We start from the raw sequence: 7897 nt of genomic DNA on the forward strand, positions 1-7897 counted from the left end.
CGCTCACTCAGGGAAGTGCTGGCTGGATTACCCAGACCTTGGAAAGGAAATCAAACAGGTTGCGTTGGAGCATGAAGGAGATGTGTTTATGAATCAAAGTCATTTTCTGGAGGCCCCTCGAGAGTACAGCTCCAGTATGAAATTGTTCCTGTTACCAAAAAAAAAAGTCTTTCTCCACAGGTTCGATTCACACACAAACCTGTGTGTGAACATTCATAAGGGTTACATAGGACTTTTGTAGGAAAGAAGAGAAGGAGGGAGTAGGAGAGAAGAAAAGGAAGGAAGGGGAAGACAGAAGAGGGGGAAAGGAAGGGTGGAAGAAAAAGAAGAAGGAAGGAGGGATAGCAGTTGGATGGAAAAGCCTAAAATCAGAGAGGAGTTGGGCTGAGAAGTAACTTCAAGACTCATAAACATAAAATAGATGTAAGAATCTGTGCATCTAATAAAGCCTCCATGGAGTGAGGCTGAGGAGACCAAAGAAAGCGCCCTGGAACACCAGGACGCTGTGGATCTGTGACCAGAGGGACCCAGAAGAAAGCAGCCGAGGAGCAGAAGAGAGGCCAGAGGTAACCCAGAAAGAATGTCTTCCCACAGGAAATAAAAGCAAATAATGGCCACCTCCCTCCAGCACCTCGGTCTCAAGCTGACACCAGCATCAAACTTTGCTGTCTCAGCCTCTCCTCCAGCATGTGGGTCAGTGGCATCTCCTACCGTCCTTTCCCCCTGCCTCCTTCCTTCCCACAGAGGAAGCTGCGGAAACTACCCTGTAATGGCATGTCCAAGGGTGAGGACACATTAGCCCCAGACTGTAATGGACCGAATAGCCCTGCTGCTGCCAGCCCCAGCACCATGCTGAAATCTGGAGAGCTGCTGCATCAGCACCACAAGTTTCTGGCCCAGTGTGTCCTCTGGCACAAGGCAGCTGGAAAGGGCACTCATTTAAAGGTGACAGAGGCCAGAGGTTACACAGAGCCTGAAAGATTCACAATGAGTCTGGGAGGGATCTTAGAAATCACCTGCTCCTGCAGATGTATAGGTGAAACCCAGAGAATGAGCAACTCAACCCAAGTGACACAGCAGCTTTAGAGACCGCGTTGGGCTCAGATCCCAGATCTCCTGAGGCCATGTCCTGTTGCTCCTTTTACTCTGCCAGAGGATCCTCCAAGAACCAGGTGTCTTTCCTCTCCAGGTCCTCTGACCACCTCCTCTCCTTCCTCATGATCCCCGATTATCAGTCATCTAGTCGCATCCTTGTTGCCTTCCAGTCTGCACTGAGCTTCCTGTTGCCAGCCGGATCTTCTCCCATCAGCAAGTCCTGCCATGGCGGGTGCAGAGGACCCGGATGGGCCCCAGGGACATCAGCTGCACTCCCATGCCCAGAGCCCTCTCCTCTCTCTCCACACTGGTCTTCTCTGCTCAGACCTCAGGGAGCCCATCTTTGCCTCATTCAGGACCTGCCCCTCCCCTGCCTCCTCCCACTGAGGGGGCTCCATCTGCAGGACATGCAGATCTCTCGGTTTTATTGTTGAAACTCCTGGATTGATCCCCACTGTCGGCTTCCTGTGAACCCACCCCGGGGGGAAGTTGTCATCGGTGACTCCGGGTGGGAATTGAGCAGCTGAGAGGTGAAGTCACCACCCAATATCACCCACATGTCCCTAGAGGGACCTGAGCAGCTCCTAGGCGAGGATCGAGTGGTGCACATACATCCCCTCCCTCCATGGCCCCAACTGCTGAGGTGTGGTTTTCTGGGACCTTACAAATCCCTCCTCTCTGTGTTTACCTGCCATCAACCCATCCATCCTGCCTAGCTGTCTGCATCCAGCCAGCAGACACCGCTTAGACCCCCAGCCCTGTTCCCCAGGAAGCTCATTTGGCAGCCATCACCGTGGGCCGTGTGGGCAGAGAAGCTGTTCCACACAGGGTTTTGCAAGAAACACAACACAGCTTATTATGGGAAATGACTGATGGAGGCTAGAAGGCCTCGGATGAAGACCTGCACAGTGGGATAGCAAATATATAGAGAGAGCCATCAGTTCGCTGTTCAAGTAACACACAAAAGACTGCCATAAAAACTGAAATAAACCCTCACTTGGGTGAGAGATTGCAAGTGGGACCCAGCCCCGGTACAGAGCTCATGGAATCTATGCAGTGCTTCAGGTACCAAGGCAAGGCAGCTCACCTTCACAGACCTCAGGAGCCCTCTCATTTTCTCTCTTCTCCATAAATCCTTTTCTCCTCGTTTCTTGCTCAAATTACCCTAGCCGGAAATGGCAGGTGAGAGGAGCAGATTGGAGGAAGAGACATAAAAATGGAGGCGGGGGACCTGGGGGACAGAGCCCAGCCAAGCCTCAAAGGTAAATCACAAACCTGCAGCTTGTTGGCTATGAAATTTGAACAAGTCTTTACGCTTCTAAAACACTTACGTGGAAGGCCAGTGTTCCAAGACTTACCTGAAAAATAAGTCCCACAGCTTCTACTTTTGTTTTCTCACTGTTCAACCCTTCCTGCTCAGCCTACCTCCCTGCTCTTATTCCATCCACCTCCTTATTGACAGTGCTGAGGAGGGTGTCCAACCAAGGCTAGGAAAACTTTCGGATTTTCTCTCAGGGTACCTCTGTTTGGAAACTGGAGGCTTTGAGCTGTGGAAAGCCAGCTCAAAGAGAATGTGCTCAGGGTAGAGGCCACTCTTTTGTTATGGCCATAGTGGCTCAAAATGGTGCCCATCTACAGTGAGGAGAAAGATGACTGAATGGAAGAGGGATGGATGGATCATCTTCCCCATGAGTCTGAGAGATGGAAGCAAACTTGGAGAGAGACATACAGACAGAGACAGAGGCAGAGACAGAGGGAGAGATAGTGAGAGAGAGACAGACTAATACAGGGATAGACAGAGACAAAGAGACAAAGAGATCAGGAAGCAAAGATTAAGAGAGGGAGGGAAGGAAGGAAAGAGGGAGGGAGGGAGAAGGGTAGGTTACTGTTGATGACTCCTAGGCCTCAAGATGCTTGACTGTTCTTTCTACATCTGGGGTTTGTGGGCTACTTGTGTGCTTCTGTTGCGCAATTTTTCTTTTCCTTTTAATTTTGATTTCAGTAGTACTAGAGTTTAAACTCCAGGTCTCTTACTTGTTAGGCTGGTGATCTACCACTTGAGTCATGCTCCCCAGCCATGCTAATCATTTTTTCTACTTTGCAGATTCTTGGAATGGGGGGGGGGGCACGTGATTCTGTGAATGAGTTAGGGTTTCTCTGTCTTTTGTCCAAACCAGCTTAAGCAAAAAGGGATCCATTGGTTCATGTAATGGAATTTTCCTGGGATGGGTTGTTTCAGAAGTGGCATGAAGGGGACTTCAGAGATGTCACTGAGACCTGGCTTTGCTCCATGTCTCCTTCAGGCTTAGGTTGTGTCTAAGATGGTGGAACAGCCACTGTCCATGGACTTCTGGAATGGCAGTGGACAGCAGTCTAATGGCCGAGAGCTCATGTAAGTGCCACTGAATCTCTGGCTCCATGGGGTTGTGTGCTTTCTCCCAGCCAATGACTATGGGAAAAAAATGCTGCAGAGTAGATCCATGGGCTATGAGTGCTGCCTGGACAACACAGGAAAAAAAAGAGAGCCACAGATAAACCACGTCTGCTACAGCGAGAAGAATCCAAATGGAGAAGACCCCAAAGAAGAAGGTGAGGAAGAAACAATATCCCTAGCTAAATGCTTATGAAACTTGGAGCCCAGTCTCTCCTCCTGCTCCTAGCTTGGCAGCTTTTTCTGAACAGTCTCTGGAGGCCTAAGAACACAGCCCTTTGCCTTCCTCAACCAAGCAGGCCTGCAGGCTGTTCCCCCCACTGCCTTTGCCTGTGGCTCCCCCCACAGGCCTGGAGGTCCCAATCCACACCCCCAGTCCATGTCGTGCTGAGAGGGAAAGCAGATGACTGGCTGCTGGCATGAGGCCGGAGGGGCTGATACCAAGGCATACAGAAGGGTTTCCTTATGATGTGCTAAATAGTTTGGCTGTGTGATAATACCCACTCCAACAAAATCACAGAGAACTACACACACACACAGACACACACACGGAAAGGATAAGTCTGGACAAGTTATGTTAAAGTCCTGGTCATAATGCCCTAGAATTTTATTAGATGCCACCACTGGAGAAAATGAGGCCCCAGCATGTGGAATCTCTTTACTTCTTGCTCCCCTGCAGGGAAAAAGAACACTTCCTGAACCAGATTTGTGATAGAGCCCCCGCCCGGCTGCTCTCGTCCGGTGTCCTGAGCTGAGTTCCCTGTAGATCAGGGTCTACAGGGACCTACCCAGCCCTCCTCTGGCCACACTGGGACCATGGGGAGACCCTCCCCGCCAGGGTCTGAGATGTCCTGTGGCTGTGCGGTTCTGTCAGGCCTGGGGGTCGTTGGCCACCCTCTTCTCTTTCTCCTCCAGTTTCCACTGATCTTATTTCAGATGACAGCTGTGTCTAGTGGCACCAAGCAAGGAAAGGCCTCTCTTGAGAGTTCTTACAACTTTATGTGATACTACAATTGTCCCCAAATAAAAGGGTTAATTTAAATAATAAAATTAATATATGTCAAGAAAAAATCCCCATAAATTAAACTGATATCCTCAACGGTGGTGTCACTGTGCAAATGGAGTCAGCATAGCCACACACACACACACACACACACACACACACAGGTCTAGTCCTGAGGATGGGGCTAGTCCCATCTAGTCCTCAGGATGAGTTCCCTCCAATACCTCAGGGATGCTGTGTTCCTACGGATCTTCACCATTCAGAATGGATTTGCTCGTCGCACTCTGCTTGTAGACCAGGGTTATTCAGCCAAAAACCTCTAATGGCCATATACAGCAATGTTCCCCTCGAGGTATGAGCAAATGTGTCCCCATTGGCCATTCCAAAGAAAAGGGAAAGAACAAAGAGAGCAAAGCCAGGTCTGTATTAGGGTCTGGGCCAGTTTTGGTAGGAAGCAAGATGCAAGGTGAGTTTATGTCCACTTGCAAGGAAAGGACTCTGGTGAACCCATTGTGCAGATGAGGGAGCTGAGGGCTTGAGATAACAAGGCACTTACATGAGCTCTTAGCGGAGCTCTAAATCCCCAACCAGTGACTTCCTCCAGCCCCACTGTCCACCCTTCTGCTCACTCCTTTCCCCTGCCAGTATCCAGGAGCAGCTTTTAGGGCTGATCACCATTTCCACCTACAGATGAGAAAAGGGGTCCAGAGATGGGAAGCAACTTGCCCAAAATTACACAGCAGAGAAGAGAAAGGGCTTGGATGGAAAGCCCAGGGTATCTGGCTCCTCCAGGGCTCCCTGCCCTGCTCCCCTTTCTCGGCCTCCCCCGGGAAAGTGCAGAAATGACACTGGGGACCTCTCTCCCCATAAGCAGGGCCTCCGCTTCTCAGGCTTAGTATCTCAGCCTCCTTCTAGATCTATGTCATGCCCTCTTCTCAGCCTCCAGGGGGAGGCAGGATGACACTTCTTAATGTGTGCTTTAATTGCTATCTTCAGGAGAAATTCAGTCTAGCAAGGAAGCACAAAGGCCTTGCTCCTGATAATTGAAGGCTTTAGGCCTCCCTAGGCTGTGCACAGAGGGCCCACACAGCCCTACAAGAGCCACCTTAGCCTCTGTCAGGTCAGGATGAACAGCCACCCAGACACAGGGTGTCTCCCCGTCCCAACAGAGAACTGGGCCCAAGGCTGGGGGGGGGGGGAGGGGAGTGTGGTACTCTGTGTCTTAAAGCAGCTCAACAGCCAAAAGATCATGACAGCCCAAGCAGCTCCAGGGTGGGAGACAGTTGGCACTGTGGCTACCTTTAGCCCTGAAAGCTCAGCCCCAGCAGGTCCAGCACATGTCCCAGGGGATATAAACAGATCCTATTGGATGTTCAGGCATCTTGGGGAAGCCTCTGCTACTAGCCAAATGTGTAGAATCAAGGAGAGAGAGAGAGAGAGAGAGAGAGAGAGAGAGAGAGAGAGAGAGAGAGAGAGAGAGAATGTGAATAGAGCTTAGTTGATCACTTGCCACCTCTTCTATAATGCAACGAGGCTGCCCTGCTATAGCCCCAGTGTGGATCCTAGACTTTAGAACTAGAAGGACCTTTCACAGACACCAGGCCCAGTGCTGTCATGCTGAGAGATAATGGAGATGCACACAGAGGAAGTGACTCTCTCGCTGACACTCTGTCCCCTGAACAGACCCCCCCTGGCTTGCCTTCCTGGGCAGGAACTCCACTTCCCCTTGAGTTCCACTACAGAACCTCCAGTCCTAGTGGGCCTCCGGCCCCAGTACCTCTCCTGATAGAAGAGAATGCTCAGACCCTCGCTCCAGTAATGACAGCTCCCTAAGCACAGGGCCCAGTGAGGCTCTTCCTTCCTCATGCTTCTCCTCATACCCTAAACAAGAGTTCAAACAGGGAGTAGCAAGTCTCATTTCACTGAAAAAGTCTACAGCCTTACCTCGGGGCAGCAGGCTTCAAAGCTATTGTGTGCCACATGGCTCAGGGGCTGCTGGGGATACCGGCTCTGTGTCTTACTAGGCATGCCATTCAGGTAAGTTAATTAACCTCTCTGAAGGACTATATAACAGGACAAATATCCCCTTTCCAAGGCTGGATGGGGCAAGGGGAGAGGGATTGATTCATGCCTATCTCCCCAGATATGTGAAAGGTAGAAGACAAGAAGATTGAGCTGAGGCTGTCCCCAGCCAACAAAGTAGGACACCCTAGTCAAAATAAAATAAAATAACTAAAGCAAAAAGGGATAGGGACTGAAGCTTCAGTAGCCAAACACTCGGGGCACAAAGGCTCTGGATTCAAACCTCAGTGCTACCGAAAGAAAAAGCAAGATAGCCTCTAAGCCTGTTGGGGTTTAGATATGAACTATCCATAAAAAGGGTCCTGGGTTGTGGGTCTCCAGCTGGCAGGGCCAACCATGGAGAGGTGGCTGGATTATGGAGGCTAATGGATGGATTATCCAAGGATGGATTTGTTATTTGAAGGTGTTCTTGAAAGGGGACTCCATTGGCAAATGCTTTTATTCGTGGGGCTCATCTGGAAGGAAAGGATCACTACAGACGTGTCCTTGAGCGCTGTTTTTTTCCTGGGCTTGCTTGTCACCCTGCCTGCTTCCTAGCCACCATGAGGTGAACACCTCTGCCACCCACTCTCACCATTCTGGTCATCTGACCCAGGCCCAAAGCAATGAATCCAGACTGAAGCCTCTAAGACCATAAGCCAAAATAAATCTCCCCTCCTTTAAAGTGCTGCTTCTCAGATACGTGTCACATCCACACACAGCGAACACACAGCCCTCCACTCTCAACATGTGCTCCGTGAGCCAGCAACTGCCAAGATGCATACTAGAGGTCCAGGATCTCATAGAGACTTCATGCACCTACGTGAACCCCCAGGCCCAACACAGCCGGATTTAAGAAGCCCTGGAGTCTCATCCTTACTCCCCAGCTTCTCTCCTATCATGCTCATTGTCAGAGAGCTTCCTAGGGCCTCAGCCTTTTCCAACCTAGCCTTGTTCTTTTTCCCTGAGGATTGCTGGAGGAACCAACCCCAGAGATACTTTATGAACAGGATTTCAGCTCTTTCTCTGCACCAGACCCAGGCCATGGTGGGAAGCCTCTGAGCAGCTCACTTCCTGCCATTTATAGGCTCTGGCTTCACTGTGAAGCTCAGGCTGTGAACATCTCAGTCTGAATGCAGAGAAGATCCTGGACTTCCCCAGCAGCTGCCTCCCTCCGATCCCCACCCCTTGCTACACCCCACTGAAAATAGGCCCTTGCTTCCCTCAGAGCGCAGGTTCCAAGCTTACTGTTTCTCTCTGTTTGATAAAGCGTAATTCATTTAAGGCTCTTTCACATCTCCCAAGCA

The sequence above is a fragment of the Dipodomys merriami genome, unplaced genomic scaffold, assembly GCF_024711535.1.
Source record: "Dipodomys merriami isolate MVZ:Mamm:240054 unplaced genomic scaffold, mDipMer1.0.p SCAF_28, whole genome shotgun sequence".
In the NCBI taxonomy this organism is placed as follows: Eukaryota; Metazoa; Chordata; class Mammalia; order Rodentia; family Heteromyidae; genus Dipodomys; species Dipodomys merriami.